Source organism: Apostichopus japonicus, chromosome 20, assembly GCF_037975245.1.
Source record: "Apostichopus japonicus isolate 1M-3 chromosome 20, ASM3797524v1, whole genome shotgun sequence".
Lineage (NCBI taxonomy): Eukaryota > Metazoa > Echinodermata > Holothuroidea > Aspidochirotida > Stichopodidae > Apostichopus > Apostichopus japonicus.
The window spans coordinates 16,667,281-16,685,087 of record NC_092580.1 but is presented as its reverse complement, the minus strand read 5'-3'; the positions used below and the strand labels follow the sequence as shown (position 1 = coordinate 16,685,087).

Genomic DNA, 17,807 nt, shown 5'->3' with positions numbered 1-17,807 from the left:
CTTACCACGGAGAGGGAGGAATTCGAACTGCCCTCAAAGACCAGGGAACTGTTGACTTACCGTTAATCCATAGAGATGCCCTCGATCAGGACTTTTGTGTTAAATAACGTGTTTCTTTATTATATATTTTTACTGTGAAAATATTATGGATATTTCACCTTTTGATGCGGACCTCCGGTTTCGTTATGATATCTTTTTACTTTGGAAATCTTGTGGACATTTCATGTTTTGATGCGGGCTTCCAATCAATTTATTTTGTGGTTTGGATCTCTGTGTTACATCAAGAGTGTTATGTTTTGATTCACTTGGATTGTTTTCATGTATTTATATCTATGACCGTAAGTTGTTTTTACTTTTATCAGTTGTATCTGGAATGTGACCTCACATGAGTCCAAATTGCACTTTCGCGCGAGCCGCGTTATTCCTTTAGGGTATGAACACGTGCATGTAAGGTCATATTACTCTTCTATTACTCTCGTATTGTGTAACTTTCTTCTTTCGCAGTCGAGCTAGGACATATTTTTTTAGTCGGTACAGATTGACATGTGATACGTTTTTATCTCAAAAGTTAGTTCTGAACCCATAGTAAGAGTTAATATCAAATGTTATTGTGTGTATAGGCTCTCGTGCATGGCAGGCACTATTAGCTATACTTTGCTTTTATACGTATTCATGTATTTGGATTTCTTTTTGTATTGGTATGTTTATGATTTTAGATTTGTGTCTAATTAGCGATCCTTACTATATTGTTTTCATAACTTGGGGACAAGTTAAGGACTGAGAAGGGGATAGTGTGATGCCGTTGGTCATCATATTTGTCGCCCTCTATTTGTCATAGGCTACATTACGTAATAATTACAGGTCACGTGATGTCTGCTCACCAGCTAAGCTGAAGCAGACCTCAAGACTTGTGACCAGTCTTCGCTCCCGATCTGAATCGTTTGGTTCGGTAGTAGCCCTGGCTCCGACCATTGTGGTCGTACTTGTATCTGTCTTGTATTCGATCGTCTTTTATACACTTTTGTACGTATCGTTATAGGACTCTACTTTGATATTGAGACCTCGTTTGTGACCATTATCGTTAAGTGCATGTTTTTCTACCTATTATTGAGGGCTTCGTGCCGATGTATTGTTTGTACCGTGGCTGGTTATAGTAAGGGATTGCAAAATCTACACAGCGCTTGTTCTTTACTCGTTTGTCTATGTGTTATATCTTTTGCATGTAATAGCGAGATTTAAGGCTCGTCGTTACTAACATACAACCATCCAAGCCGCATTTGTTTCCATACCACCACCAGTCCTCAGCAGGGAATATTTGGACGCCCCAGAATCTTAGACTGAGTTAGCGTTACAGTAAACATATACTCTGATGAGGGATCTAATTTAATAGTCTTACCTAGTGATATTACTGAAAACAACTATGTCCTTTAAAGGTTGGGGGAGGGGAGGGGTGTGGATATAGGCTTGCACGGTAAACCGGTTTTAGTACCGAAACCGGTTTTTTCCAACCGAATTTCGGTACTATTTTTTATTTTAAGAAAACCGAAAAACCGAAAAAACCGGAAAAACCGAAATGTGAATTTCAAATACTGGAAAAAACCAAGTTTGTTGACTTTGGTTTCTCCTATTTACAGTTCTTTTTGCAATATGAAAGTAAATTGCAACAAGAGAAAGCTTTTCTGAAAGACGACATTGTCAGCTACGATCGGCACACGCCATAACCAGTGCTTGAGGGTGGATAGCTAGGCCTAACATTAGGCTATGCAGCCCTTATATGCGTGCATCAGTTAGGTACCTTGTAGTATTGAACTGACCTTGGTTGCCAACGTTAGTAGTTGTGAGAAGTACACACTCAAATGACGAGATGCAGTTCAAAATAAATTATATCCGACGTGTTTGTCCTCTTTGTGTTCTTCTTATTATTTAACTTCAATTTAATAGTAGAGGATATGGAGAAAATCTTTTCAAACACATTGATCACAGTTCGTGTTCAAAAAATGAACGTTAAAACTTGAAAGGTACATTGCGCAATCCACAATACCACACGACACGTACAGTCGAAGGAGGGGGGGGGGGAGGCTCTGGGAGTTTAACAACTAAGATGCAACAAGTAATATTAGAACAATGAACAATCACGGGGGGGGCTCTGAGTTTAACAACTAAGATGCAACAAGTAACTTTAGAACAATCACAGTTCATTATTCACAAGACACACCTGGCGTCAGGCTTGAGTCAAGGAATATTAAAGGAGTAATAATGTTGCATACATGGCTGGAAATTACAGATGTTGCTGTTGGGACAATTCTCCTTTGTACGCTAATAGATTTTATTTTCTTTGTAAGTTTCCTTTAAACATTTCTTCTTATCAGTTATCAGACAAGGCGTCTCTCAGTTGGTTTTCGTTTGCGTTGAAGAACACATGTTTCCAACTTAAACGTTAACAATTTATATTCTTTGCTGACCTAATCCCCGCTTTTGCCAGGGATATTTTTCAACTTGTACTTGAAAGTGTAGACGGTAAATTCTCTTCACTCCTTGAAGAGAAATTTATTTTACCGCCAAGATACCACCCGCGAACATGGCTAGAACATATAATATAACATTTAACATGAACGTGATATTTTTTTCTGAACACGAATTTGAACTTCGTGAAGTACAGTAAACACAAGACAAACGATAGGTGTACGTGATGTTAAAACTTTAAGTAAATTTTTTACTAACCTATTTCTTTTCGACATATTTACTTCAGTTTAGTTAACGTGGGTTATAAAATGAGAGTCAGAAGGCAGTAACATTTCTTGAATTTATTCTTCTTATTTTTAACAATTTACTGCGAACGAACATACTTGAACACGCTGTTGGTAAAGCTTCAAAAATACGCATCTTAGCGATCGAGATTTGGATGTTTTCAATGCAATTCGGGAGGGGGAAAAAAACCGGTTTTTGAGCCAGATTCGGTTTTTTGCTAGAGAAAAACCGGTTGTAAGTTTTCGCGAAACCGTGCAAGCTTATGTGGATAGTAATACATGTATACTCTGATGAGGGATCTATTTTTTTACTGTTACTTAGTAATAGCACTGAAGACAACTATGTCCTTTGAGGATAAGGGGGTGGAGGGGTGAGGGTAGTAATACATACTCTGATGAGGGATCTCCTTTTTTTAGTCTTACTTAGTGATAGCACTGAAGACACACATGTCCTCTCAGGATGTTGGGGGGGGGGGGGATGTGGGTAGTAATGCATACTCTGATGAGGGATCTAATTTAAGGGTCTTACCTAGTAATATACACTGACGACATCTATGTCTCTTTAGGATGGGTGGAGGGGTAGGTAATAATACATACTCTGATGTGGGATCTACTTTTTAAGTCTTACTAAGAAAAAGCAATGAAGACACCTATGACCTCTGCACTCATCCCGACTAACCCCCGACCCCACCCCCATCAAAGAAATAGGCTTCTTCAGGGCCCTTTACCTAACCCTAGGACCCCTAACCCTTGGACCCCTAACCCTAGGACCCCTAACCCTAGGACCCCTAACCCTAGGTCCCCTAACCCTAGGACCCCCTAACCTTAAGACCCCTAACCCTAGGACCCAAACCCTAGGACCCCTAACCCTAGGACCCCTAACCCTAGGACCACTAACCCTAGGACCCCTAACCATAGGACCCCTAACCCTGGGACCCCTAACCCTGGGACCCCTAACCCTGGGACCCCTAACCCTGGGACCCCTAACCATGGGACCCCTAACCCTGGGACCACTAACCCTAGGAACCCTAACCCTAGGAACCATAACCTTGGGACGCCTAACCCTGGGACCCCTATCCCTGAGACCCCTAACCCTGGGACCCCTAACCCTGAGACCCCTAACCGTGAGACCCCTTACCCTAGGACCCCTAACCCTAGGACCCCTAACCCTAGGACCCCTAACACTAGGACCCCTAACACTAGGACCCCTAACTCAGGACCTCTAACCCTAGGACCCCTAACCCTAGGACCCCTAACCCTAGGACCCCTAACCCTTGGACCCCTAACCCTAGTGACTTCTAACACTAGGACCCCTAACCCTAGGACAACTAACCCTAGGACCCCTAACCCTAGGACCCCTAACCCTAGGACCCCTAACTTTAGGACCCTTAACCCTAGGACCCCTTACCCTTGGACCCCTAACCCTAGGACCCCTAACCCTAGGACCCCTAACCCTAGGACCCCTAACACTAGGACCCCTAACACTAGGACCCCTAACTCAGGACCTCTAACCCTAGGACCCCTAACCCTAGGACCCCTAACCCTAGGACCCCTAACCCTTGGACCCCTAACCCTAGTGACTTCTAACACTAGGACCCCTAACCCTAGGACAACTAACCCTAGGACCCCTAACCCTAGGACCCCTAACCCTAGGACCCCTAACTTTAGGACCCTTAACCCTAGGACCCCTTACCCTTGGACCCCTAACCCTAGGACCCCTAACCCTAGGATCCCTAATCCAGGACCACTAAGTCTAGGACCCTTAACCCTAGGACCCCTAACCATAGAACCCTAACCCTAGGACCCTAACCCTAGGACCCCTAACCCTAGGACCCCTAACCCTAGGACCCCTAACCTTAGGACCCCTAACCCTAGGACCCCTAACCCTAGGACCCCTAACCCTAGGACCCCTTACCCTAGGACCCCTTACCCTGGGACCCCTTACCCTGGGACCCCTTATCCTAGGACCCCTTACCCTAGGACCCCTAACCATAACCAATGTGTATTTGGGCGGTTATTAAACATGTATACTCTGATGAGGGATCTACTTTTTTAGTGTTACTTACCTGGTGATAGCACTGAATAGACCTATGTCCCTTGAGGGAGGGGGGGGGGGGATGTGAAGGTAGTAATACATACTCTAATGAGGGATCTACCTTAATAGTCTAACCTATTGATATCACTGAAGACAATTATGTCTTTTTAGGATGGGGGGGGGGGTGCTGGGGAGGGTAATAATACATACTCTGATGAGGGATCTAATTTTTTTAACCCTAACCCTAGGACCCCTAACCCTAGGTCCCCTAACCATAGGACCCCTAACCCTAAGACCCATAATCCTAGGACCCCTAACCCTAGGACCCCTAACCCTAGGACCCCTAACCCTAGGACACCTTACCCTAGGACCCCTAACCCTAGGACCCCTAACCACAGGACCCCTAACCCTAGGACCCCTAACCCTAGGACCCCTAACCCTAGGACCCCTGACCCTAGGACCCAAACCCTAGGACCCTTACCATAGGACCCTAACCCTAGGACCCCTAACCCTAGGACCCCTAACCCTAGGACCCCTAATTCTAGGACTGCTAACCCTAGGACCCCTAACCCTAGGACCCCTAACCCTAGGACCCCTTACCCTAGGACCCCTTACCCTAGGACCCCTAACCCTTGGACCCCTAACCCTAGTAACTCCTAACACTAGGACCCCTAACCCTAGGACCCCTAACCCTAGGACCCCTAACCATAGGACCCCTAACCATAGGACCCCTAACCCTAGGACCCTAACCCTAGGACCCCTAACCCTAGGACCCCTAACCCTAGGACCCCTAACCATAGGACCCCTAACCCTAGGACCCCTAACCCTAGGACTCCTAACCCTAGGACCCCTAACTTTAGGACCCTTAACCCTAGGACCCCTTACCCTAGGACCCCTAACCCTAGGACCCCTAACCCTAGGATCCCTAATCCTAGGACCACTAAGTCTAGGACCCTTAACCCTAGGACCCCTAACCATAGGACCCCTAACCCTAGGACCCTAACCCTAGGACCCCTAACCCTAGGACCCCTAACCCTAAGACCCCTAACCCTAGGACCCCTAACCCTAGGACCCCTTACCCTAGGACCATTTAGCCTGGGACCCCTTACCCTGGGACCCCTTATCCTAGGACCCCTTACCCTAGGACCCCTAACCATAACCAATGTGTAATTGGGCGGTTATTAAACATGTATACTCTGATGAGGGATCTACTTTTTTAGTGTTACTTAGTAATAGCACTGAAGACAACTATGTCCTTGGAGGATGAGGGGAGGGGTGTGGGTGAGAATAGTAATACATACTCTGATGAGGGATCTACTTTTTTAGTGGTACTTACCTGGTGATAGCACTGAATAGACCTATGTCCCTTGAGGGAGGGGGGGGGGGATGTGAAGGTAGTAATACATACTCTGATGAGGGATCTACTTTAATAGTCTAACCTAGTGATAGCACTGAAGACAATTATGTCTTTTTAGGATGGGGGGGGGCTGGGGAGGGTAGTAATACATACTCTGATGAGGGATCTACTTTTTTAGTGTTACTTAGTAATAGCACTGAAGACAACTTTGTCCTTTGAGGATGGGGGGAGGGGAGGAATGAGGGTAGTATTACATACTGATGAGGGATCTACCTTTTTAGTGTTACCTAGTGATAGCACTGAATTGACCTATGTCCTTTGAGGGAGGGGGGTGTGAAGGTAGTAATACATACTCTGATGAGGGATCTACTTTAATAGTCTAACCTATTGATATCACTGAAGACAATTATGTCTTTTTAGGATGGGTGGGGGGGTGCTGGGGAGGGTAATAATACATACTCTGATGAGGGATCTAATTTTTTTAAGCCTAACCCTAGGACCCCTAACCCTAGGACCCTAACCCTAGGACCCTAACCCTAGGACCCCTAACCCTAGGACCCCTAACCCTAGGACCCCTAACCCTAGGACCCCTAACCCTAGGACCCCTTACCCTAGGACCCCTTACCCTGGGACCCCTTACCCTGGGACCCCTTATCCTAGGACCCCTTATCCTAGGACCCCTAACCATAATTAATATGTAATTGGGCGGTTATTAAACATATACTCTGATGAGGGATCTACTTTTTTAGTGTTACTTAGTAATAGCACTGAAGACAACTATGTCCTTTGAGGATGGGGGGAGGGGTATGGGTGAGAATAGTAATACATACTCTGATGAGGGATCTACTTTTTTAGTGTTACTTACCTGGTGATAGCACTGAATAGACCTATGTCCCTTGAGGGAGGGGGGGGGATGTGAAGGTAGTAATACATACTCTGATGAGGGATCTACTTTAATAGTCTAACCTATTGATATCACTGAATACAATTATGTCTTTTTAGGATGGGGGGGCTGGGGAGGGTAATAATACATACTCTGAATGAGGGATCTTATTTTTTTAACCCTAACCCTAGGACCCCTAACCCTAGAACCCTAACCCTAGGACCCCTAACCCTAGGACCCCTAACCCTAGGACCCCTAACCCTAGGACCCTAACCCTAGGACCCCTAACCCTAGGACCCCTAACCCTAGGACCCCTAACCCTAGGACCCCTTACCCTAGGACCCCTTACCCTAGGACCCCTAACCCTAGGACCCCTAACACTAGGACCCCAAACACTAGGACCCCTAACTCAGGACCTCTAACCCTAGGACCCCTAACTCTAGGACCCCTAACCCTAGGACCCCTAACCCTTGGACCCCTAACCCTAGTAACTCCTAACACTAGGACCCCTAACCCTAGGACCCCTAACCCTAGGACCCCTAACCATAGGACCCCTAACCCTAGGACCCCTAACCCTAGGACTCCTAACCCTAGGACCCCTAACTTTAGGACCCTTAACCCTAGGACCCCTTACCCTAGGACCCCTAACCCTAGGACCCCTAACCCTAGGATCCCTAATCCTAGGACCACTAAGTCTAGGACCCTTAACCCTTGGACCCCTAACCATAGGACCCCTAACCCTAGTACCCTAACCCTAGGACCCCTAACCCTAGGACCCCTAACCCTAGGACCCCTAACCCTAGGACCCCTAACCCTAGGACCCCTTACCCTAGGACCACTTACCCTGGGACCTCTTACCCTGGGACCCCTTATCCTAGGACCCCTTACCCTAGGACCCCTAACCATAACCAATGTGTAATTGGGCGGTTATTAAACATGTATACTCTGATGAGGGATCTACTTTTTTAGTGTTACTTAGTAATAGCACTGAAGACAACTATGTCCTTGGAGGATGAGGGGAGGGGTGTGGGTGAGAATAGTAATACATACTCTGATGAGGGATCTACTTTTTTAGTGGTACTTACCTGGTGATAGCACTGAATAGACCTATGTCCCTTGAGGGAGGGGGGGGGGGATGTGAAGGTAGTAATACATACTCTGATGAGGGATCTACTTTAATAGTCTAACCTAGTGATAGCACTGAAGACAATTATGTCTTTTTAGGATGGGGGGGGGGGGGCTGGGGAGGGTAGTAATACATACTCTGATGAGGGATCTACCTTTTTAGTGTTACCTAGTGATAGCACTGAATTGACCTATGTCCTTTGAGGGAGGGGGTGTGAAGGTAGTAATACATACTCTGATGAGGGATCTACTTTAATAGTCTAACCTATTGATATCACTGAAGACAATTATGTCTTTTTAGGATGGGGGGGGGGGGTGCTGGGGAGGGTAATAATACATACTCTGATGAGGGATCTAATTTTTTTAACCCTAACCCTAGGACCCCTAACCCTAGGACCCTAACCCTAACCCTAGGACCCCTAACCCTAGGACCCCTAACCCTAGGACCCCTAACCCTAGGACCCCTAACCCTAGGACCCCTAACCCTAGGACCCCTAACCCTAGGACCCCTAACCCTAGGACCCCTTACCCTAGGACCCCTTACCCTGGGACCCCTTACCCTGGGACCCCTTATCCTGGGACCCCTTATCCTAGGACCCCTAACCATAATTAATATGTAATTGGGCGGTTATTAAACATATACTCTGATGAGGGATCTACTTTTTTAGTGTTACTTAGTAATAGCACTGAAGACAACTATGTCCTTTGAGGATGGGGGGAGGGGTATGGGTGAGAATAGTAATACATACTCTGATGAGGGATCTACTTTTTTAGTGTTACTTACCTGGTGATAGCACTGAATAGACCTATGTCCCTTGAGGGAGGGGGGGGGGATGTGAAGGTAGTAATACATACTCTGATGAGGGATCTACTTTAATAGTCTAACCTATTGATATCACTGAAGACAATTATGTCTTTTTAGGATGGGGGGGCTGGGGAGGGTAATAATACATACTCTGAATGAGGGATCTAATTTTTTTAACCCTAACCCTAGGACCCCTAACCCTAGAACCCTAACCCTAGGACCCCTAACCCTAGGACCCCTAACCCTAGGACCCCTAACCCTAGGACCCTAACCCTAGGACCCCTAACCCTAGGACCCCTAACCCTAGGACCCCTAACCCTAGGACCCCTTACCCTAGGACCCCTTACCCTGGGACCCCTTACCCTGGGCCCCCTATCCTAGGACCCCTTACCCTAGGACCCTTAACCATAACCAATGTGTAATTGGGCGGTTATTAAACATATACTCTGATGAGGGATCTACTTTTTTAGTGTTACTTAGTAATAGCACTGAAGACAAATATGTCCTTTGAGGATGGGGGGAGGGGTGTGGGTGAGAATAGTAATACATACTCTGATGAGGGATCTACTTTTTTAGTGTTACTTACCTGGTGATAGCACTGAATAGACCTATGTCCCTTGAGGGAGGGGGGGGGGGTGTGAAGGTAGTAATACATACTCTGATGAGGGATCTACTTTAATAGTCTAACCTATTGATATCACTGAAGACAATTATGTCTTTTTAGGATGGGGGGGCTGGGGAGGGTAGTAATACATACTCTGATGAGGGATCTACTTTTTTAGTGTTACTTAGTAATAGCACTGAAGACAACTTTGTCCTTTGAGGATAAGGGAGGGGAGGAATGAGGGTAGTAATACATACTCTGATGAGGGATCTAGTTTAATAGTCTTACCTAGTGATAGCACTGAATTGACCTATGTCCTTTGAGGGAGGGGGTGTGAAGGTAGTAATACATACTCTGATGAGGGATCTACTTTAATAGTCTAACCTATTGATATCACTGAAGACAATTATGTCTTTTTAGGATGGGGGGGGGGGTGCTGGGGAGGGTAATAATACATACTCTGATGAGGGATCTAATTTTTTTAACCCTAACCCTAGGAGCCCTAACCCTAGGACCCTAACCCTAACCCTAGGACCCCTAACCCTAGGACCCCTAACCCTAGGACCCCTAACCCTAGGACCCCTAACCCTAGGACCCCTAACCCTAGGACCCCTAACCCTAGGACCCCTTACCCTAGGACCCCTTACCCTGGGACCCCTTACCCTGGGACCCCTTATCCTAGGACCTCTTATCCTAGGACCCCTAACCATAATTAATATGTAATTGGGCGGTTATTAAACATATATACTCTGATGAGGGATCTACTTTTTTAGTGTTACTTAGTAATAGCACTGAAGACAACTATGTCCTTTGAGGATGGGGGGAGGGGTATGGGTGAGAATAGTAATACATACTCTGATGAGGGATCTACTTTTTTAGTGTTACTTACCTGGTGATAGCACTGAATAGACCTATGTCCCTTGAGGGAGGGGGGGGGGGATGTGAAGGTAGTAATACATACTCTGATGAGGGATCTACTTTAATAGTCTAACCTATTGATATCACTGAAGACAATTATGTCTTTTTAGGATGGGGGGGCTGGGGAGGGTAATAATACATACTCTGAATGAGGGATCTAATTTTTTTAACCCTAACCCTAGGACCCCTAACCCTAGAACCCTAACCCTAGGACCCCTAACCCTAGGACCCCTAACCCTAGGACCCCTAACCCTAGGACCCTAACCCTAGGACCCCTAACCCTAGGACCCCTAACCCTAGGACCCCTAACCCTAGGACCCCTTACCCTAGGACCCCTTACCCTAGGACCCCTTACCCTGGGACCCCTTACCCTGGGCCCCCTATCCTAGGACCCCTTACCCTAGGACCCTTAACCATAACCAATGTGTAATTGGGCGGTTATTAAACATATACTCTGATGAGGGATCTACTTTTTTAGTGTTACTTAGTAATAGCACTGAAGACAAATATGTCCTTTGAGGATGGGGGGAGGGGTGTGGGTGAGAATAGTAATACATACTCTGATGAGGGATCTACTTTTTTAGTGTTACTTACCTGGTGATAGCACTGAATAGACCTATGTCCCTTGAGGGAGGGGGGGGGGGTGTGAAGGTAGTAATACATACTCTGATGAGGGATCTACTTTAATAGTCTAACCTATTGATATCACTGAAGACAATTATGTCTTTTTAGGATGGGGGGGCTGGGGAGGGTAGTAATACATACTCTGATGAGGGATCTACTTTTTTAGTGTTACTTAGTAATAGCACTGAAGACAACTTTGTCCTTTGAGGATAAGGGAGGGGAGGAATGAGGGTAGTAATACATACTCTGATGAGGGATCTAGTTTAATAGTCTTACCTAGTGATAGCACTGAAGACAACTATGTCCATTCAGGATGGGGGGAGGGGAGGGGTGAGGGTAGTAATACATACTCTGATGAGGGATTTACCTTTTTAGTGTTACTTAGTAATAGCACTGAAGACAACTATGTCCTTTGAGGATGGGGAGGGGAGGAATGAGGGTAGTAATACATACTCTGATGAGGGATCTACTTTTTTAGTGTTACCTAGTGATAGCACTGAAGTGACCTATTTCCTTTGAGGGAGGGGGGTGTGAAGGTAGTAATACATACTCTGATGAGGGATCTACTTTAATAGTCTAACCTATTGATATCACTGAAGACAATCATGTCTTTTTAGGGTTGGGGGCTGGGGAGGGTAATAATACATACTCTGATGAGGGATTTAATTTTTTTAACCCTAACCCTAGGACCCCTAATCCTAGGACCCCTAACCCTAGGACCCTAACCCTAGGAACCCTAACCCTAGGACCCCTAACCCTAGGACCCCTAACCCTAGGACCCCTAACCCTAGGAGCCCTAACCCTAGGACCCCTTACCCTAGGACCCCTAACCCTAGGAACTCTTACCCTAAGACCCCTTACCCTGGGACCCCTTACCCTGGGACCCCTTATCCTAGGACCCCTTACCCTAGGACCCCTAACCATAACCATAGTGTAATGGGGCGGTTATTAAACATACTCTGATGAGGGATCTAATTTAATAGTCTAACCTAGTGATATTACTGAAGACATGTCCTTTAAAGGTTGGGGGGAGGTGAGGGATGAGGGTAGTTCTAATGAGGGATCTAATTTTATAGTCTAACCGAGTGATAGCAATGAAGAAAATTATGTCCTTTGAGGATGGGGGGAGGGGAGGGGTGAGAATAGTAATACATACTCTGATGAGGGATCTACTTTTTTATTGTTGCTTACCTAGTGATAGCACTGAATACACCTATGCCCTTTGAGGATGGGGGAGAGGAGGCATGTGGGTAGTAATATTTCCTACTCTGATGAGGGATCTACTTTTTTAGTGTTACCTAGTGATAGCACTAAATACACCTATATCCTTTGAGGATGGATGGTGTGAAGGTAGTAATACATACTCTGATGAGGGATCTACTTTAAAAGTCTAACCTAGTGATAGTACTGAAGACAATTATGTCTTTTTAGGATGGGGGGAGGGGAGGGTAATAATACATACTCTGATGAGGGATCTACTCTTTTAGTCTTACTGAGTGATAGCACTTAAAACACACAAGTCCACTCAGGATGTTGGGGGGGGGGGGGGATGAGGGTAGTAATGCACACTCTGATGTGGGATCTCATTTAAGGGTCTTACCTAGTAATAGCACTGAAGACATCTATGTCTCTTTAGGATGGGGGAGGGGATAGGTAACAATACATACTTTGATGAGGGATCTTCTTAAAGTCTTACTAAGTTATAGCAATGAAGACACCTATGACCTCTAAACTCATCCCGACTTACCCCCGACCCCCACCCCCATAAAAAAAAATAGGCTTCTTCAGGGCCCTTTACCTAACCCCTAACCCTAGGACCCCTAACCCTAGGACTACTAACCCTAGGACCCCTAACCCTAGGAACCCTAACCGTAGGACCCCTAACCCTAGGACCCCTAACCCTAGGCCCCTAACCATAGGACCCCTAACCCTAGGACCCGAACCCTAGGACCCCGAACCCTAGGACCCCGAACCCTAGGACCCCTAACCGTAGGACCCCTAACCCTAAGACCCCTAACCCTAAGACCCCTAACCCTAGGACCCCTAACCCTAGGACCCCTAACCCTAGAACCCCTAACCCTAGGACCCTTAACCCTAGGACCGCTAACCCTAGGACCCCTAACCCTAGGACCCCTAACCCTAGGACCCCTAACCATAATCATAGTGTAAGGGGTGGTTAGTAAACATATACTCTGATGAGGGATCTAGTTTATATTTTTTTAGTCTTACCTAGTGATAGCACTGAAGACACCTAGATTTCCTTTGAGGATGGGGGTGGGGGATGGAGGGGAGGGGTGAGGGTACTAATACATACTCTGATAAGGAACTACTTTTTTAGTCTTACCTAGTTTTAGCACTGAAGAAACCTATGTCATTTGAAGAGGGGGGGGGGGGGTGAGGGTAGTAATACATACTCTGATGGGGGATCTAATTTAATAGTCCCTCAAAGGACTATTAAATTAGGTCCCTCAAAGGACATAGGTCGATTCAGTGCTATCACTAGGTAAGACTAAAAAAGTAGATCCCTCATCAGAGTATGTATTACTACCCTCATTCCTCCCCTCCCCCCATCCTCAAAGGACATAGTTGTCTTCAGTGCTATCACTAGGTAAGACTATTAAAGTAGATCCCTCTGAATACTACCCTCACCCCTCAAAGGACATAGGTGTCTTCAGTGCTATCACTAGATAAGACTATAAAATTAGATCCCTCATCAGAGCATTTATTACTACCTTCACCCCACCCATCAGTGTTGTTGGGAAAAGTCATATGAAAGGTTATGGCACATCAGAGAGATTGGCTGGACTATCAAGTTTACTACCTTTACCATATAGGCCTGTTTCCCCAGTCAACACAGAGATCGATGGGAGAGTTTAGTGGTCTCAAGTAGCATGTCTATAAGGGAAATATATATTATAACTCATCTTTAATGAACAAGAATATGCACTTGAAGACAAGAAGTTTACAAGCATATTGATTAGAATATCAGCCTAACCAAGGGGTGGGCGAAGGGGGCAGCCACCCCCCCCCCCTTGAGCCTATTTTTTAATTTTTTTTTTAAAGTTTTTATGATATCGCTAGTAATTTCAAAAGAGAAAATGCTAAGATTCAACTTACAATTAAGGCCTGGGAAGTGTTACCAGTGATCTCGGAGGCATTTTAAGCCAAAATTTTCTTTGCCCCAACCATGGTGGCACTACGCTTAGATAGTTTGCAATGCCGAATCTACAGTTTCGCCCCTCCCTTGGCAAATTCTTGGCTATGCGCCTGGTGCAATGTACTATTTAGACTAATATACTACATCAGCACTACCCCAACGTAATAGTGGAATCGCCATCAATGTGGCATCCTGTACATTTTTCGTATAGTATCCATGGTCAATCACGTAAATTATATGTGGAGTGTGCAATGCTTATATTTACAACACATGGAGGGGGGTATATGCAAGTATAGTTACAAGTGTGACAATTGCTATAAACATGACTTACCAGCTCATACCACCAGGAAGGAATTCGCTGGATCACCCCTGTATGGTCACTGACATTAGGTTGGAATGAGGTCATGGCATCCTGTCGAGATAGAAATTTCAAGTGAAATGCAAATTAAATCAGCTTTTGAATCATGATAAATACTTGATTAACTTGGCTGTATTATGTCAACCTTTTGAATGAATGAATGTCGAATGACAGGGGTGCCATCTGTGTACGTGGGGGGAGGGGGTATACGTAGGATAGACCTGGGGAGGGTATATATTAGGGCAAGAGGATTGATCTGCTTAAACTTTTTCTTGTTTATAGAAATGGTGTAGTTTCCAAAAGGAAGGCTACCCTATTGTCCACCCTATTTATGTGTTTTCCTTTTTTCATTGGATGAGTGGCGTTCGAATTTAAACCAATGACTGAGTCAATATGACGATAACCTGCAGGTCAACCATTATATAAGTTAACATCATTTATGGCTGTCATACAACGTCATAGGTTTGATGAAAGTCACAATACATCTTGAAGTCAAGAACGAGACTGCCGATTCCGCAAACCATTCTTCTCTGTTGTTTTTGTGTCCGTAAAATTTGAACGTTTTTTTTAGTTCTAGTGCATCAGCTACATCTTAAAGTAAATTAATTACCCTTGTATTCAGCTATATTAATTAGGGAATTTATACCAGTGTCTATGAAATTACTGCAACTGGTGATTTCAGGATTGTATAGACTTGCTATTACTTGGAGAATAATTTCGAGTCGAACACTGTTACTTCATAATATCTCTTTTAATATATATCAATATACACACAAATCATGGAAACGGAACGACGTTCTAATGTTAAAGTATACTTAAACAGGCCAAATCTTGTACCATATCTAGATTTCCGCTTTTTAATTTTCTTCTCCGTTACCGGTTTACTAGTAGTAGTAGCCTTTGTTGGTGCGTTGTGCTACTCTTGTTCAACATTGTAACTGTGTCTATACTATTACTAAAACTAAAGATGACATCAGCGTCAGCGAATTATGGACGGCTTGTGTCACTTACCTCGTAATAATGTGCTACAAAGGAACAAAGATTCGAATATCATCTTTGGAAGAATTAAAGTTTCCAACAACCACTTCTTGTCTTTTCAGCGTAGCTGGAATATGTTGTCACATTTCGTACACCACAGCCTTAGATGCGGTTTACTATACTATTCTAGAGTCCCGTTGGACGCTACGTACGTACCTGTTAACAATCTTGCTTGTGAAACTACAGCTCTCTCGCTCGAACGGTAAAGGCTCGAGAAATTATTCGTCAGATTTGTGGCAGTGCGCTTGCGTATGAAGATGATCTTTTGGACGTGACGCTCTTCAGGTACAGAGCACGAACCACTGCGCCACGGCAGCTGTTCCTGTCAAGTTTGTAGTTTATATGTTACTATAGTAATACTAGGCCTAGTACAGTTGAGACCGTTAACTTACTGAGCCCGATCAAATATAACAAGATGACTTCTCCTGAGCTGGATACCGATGAAGAGTGCATTATCATTTGAAAATATCGTTCGTCAGGAGATGTACACAGAAAAGTTTACGTTAAATCTAAAATGATCCATAAGGACAAGATCGAAAGAGTTTAAGACCAACAGGAGATACCGATCTAGTTTAAGTCGGCCACATGGCAACGAAGATCCTAGAAAAATTTGAATCCACAGATATGCATATAAGTGCATAGGCTAATAATTGGGCCTCGCAAACTAGGGTTAGGCCTAGGAGGCTCGGTATCTTTTATTACTACTTAGTAGACCTGAACAGTCTAAACTATAACTGTTAACTAGGGCCTATAGTATAAGGTAATGCATCATTAGTGGGCAAGACACAGGCTTTGAGTTCTACAATACCAGGGGGTTAAATCGAAATGCCAAATGAGAGGTTTACCCTTTTTGCGACCAGCAAATAATTTTCTTTATTCAAATATAAGCCTCTCCGATTGGCAATCTCTGAAGTAAAGCCTAGGCTTGATTTCTGGTACTGTGATAGCTTCCAAAACTTCCAGCCCGGCTGCCATTTACACGTCAGCTGTGTAGTGTGTACCCAAGCCACCATGGGTATCCAAGCTTTTAATTTCATTAATGATTAAGTGCTTGAAATGGTTAGGGTACAACAACAAAAATCTTGTATGTGCCAGGACTTTTGAGATTTTACAATACTAGAAAAGATGACCTGGGATTAGGTCCCATTCTAGTAAAAAGCAAGGCAGCATGGGTGGGGGGGGGATCCCTGTCTTGGTCATTTAAGGGGATCAATTAAATTACCTGCAACTCTTCAATTTGATTGTTTTAACACTCAAGTTAGGCGTATGCAGGCCAAAGGAAGTAGGAGTGTTACTTTAGTTTATCTTCCTTATTGAGAGATTTTCACATATTTTTAAGTATTTTTTAATGGAGTGTTAGCTCAGTGGTTAACGTCTGTGCCTTCCAATCATAAGGTCCCCAGTTCGAGCCACTCCAAAATTAATGTATGTCGTCAAGTTACAGAGTTGCTGACAATTGACAATTCATAATCATGGATGTTAAATATGAATCTAAGAGACTGACTTCGGTCAGCTTGCGGCTTTGATAAGCCAATGAGGCTTCTTCGCAAGTTCCTGCTCGCAGGAGGATACAATACATACAATATGTTGAGGCTGGGATGCACTCAGACACTGCAGCAGGTCGCATATGTAGGCTATCAGTTAACCACCTGCGCATCACTTCATTGTTAGAAGGTTAGCTGTGTTGGCTACTAATGTACGGTTCAACTTGTGCTGGTGATGTTTTCCATGATAAATGCAAACATGTACTTGTTATAAATATTCACTAAGCATTCTTCCACAATGGGTTATCACATGTAGACACTGCTTAGTGATATACTGTAGTATTGCTAGAATAGGGACCAGAATGGTCCTAAAAAGCTAATAAAGGTCTAGTGTAATCTGTTTGACAAATTTGAGGGCTGGTCAATAAATTTCTACTTAGGAGGATAGAGCTGTGTGTTGAGAGAAACTGTTGAAAAAAGAGCAAATAAAACTGCACAACGTGTCGCTTTTGTTTGATCCCCCATGTTGTCATGTTATTTATTTGACCAACTGATAGGAGTATTTAGGTATAAGACCCTAATTTGAAAGAAGGGAGTGTCCTGCAAGCACTCTTACAGAAATTGAATTAAAACCTGATATTAACTTCACCACCTAAGTATGTTTTTATTGGC

The 17,807-nt window shown here is 44.5% G+C and overlaps 1 protein-coding gene across 1 annotated transcript in view; it reads right to left on the bottom strand.

Annotated features, from left to right (window-relative positions):
- LOC139961145 (rabenosyn-5-like) overlaps positions 1–15,776 on the bottom strand; it is a 126,635-nt gene extending 110,859 nt beyond the window's left edge. The window contains exons 1-2 of the mRNA XM_071960068.1: positions 15,625–15,776; positions 14,587–14,667 (exon numbers count right to left, since the gene is read on the bottom strand). The gene's annotated coding sequence lies outside the window, so the exon portion shown is untranslated. The remainder of the gene's footprint in view (positions 1–14,586; positions 14,668–15,624) is intronic.
- Between the last annotated feature and the right edge of the window lie 2,031 nt (positions 15,777–17,807).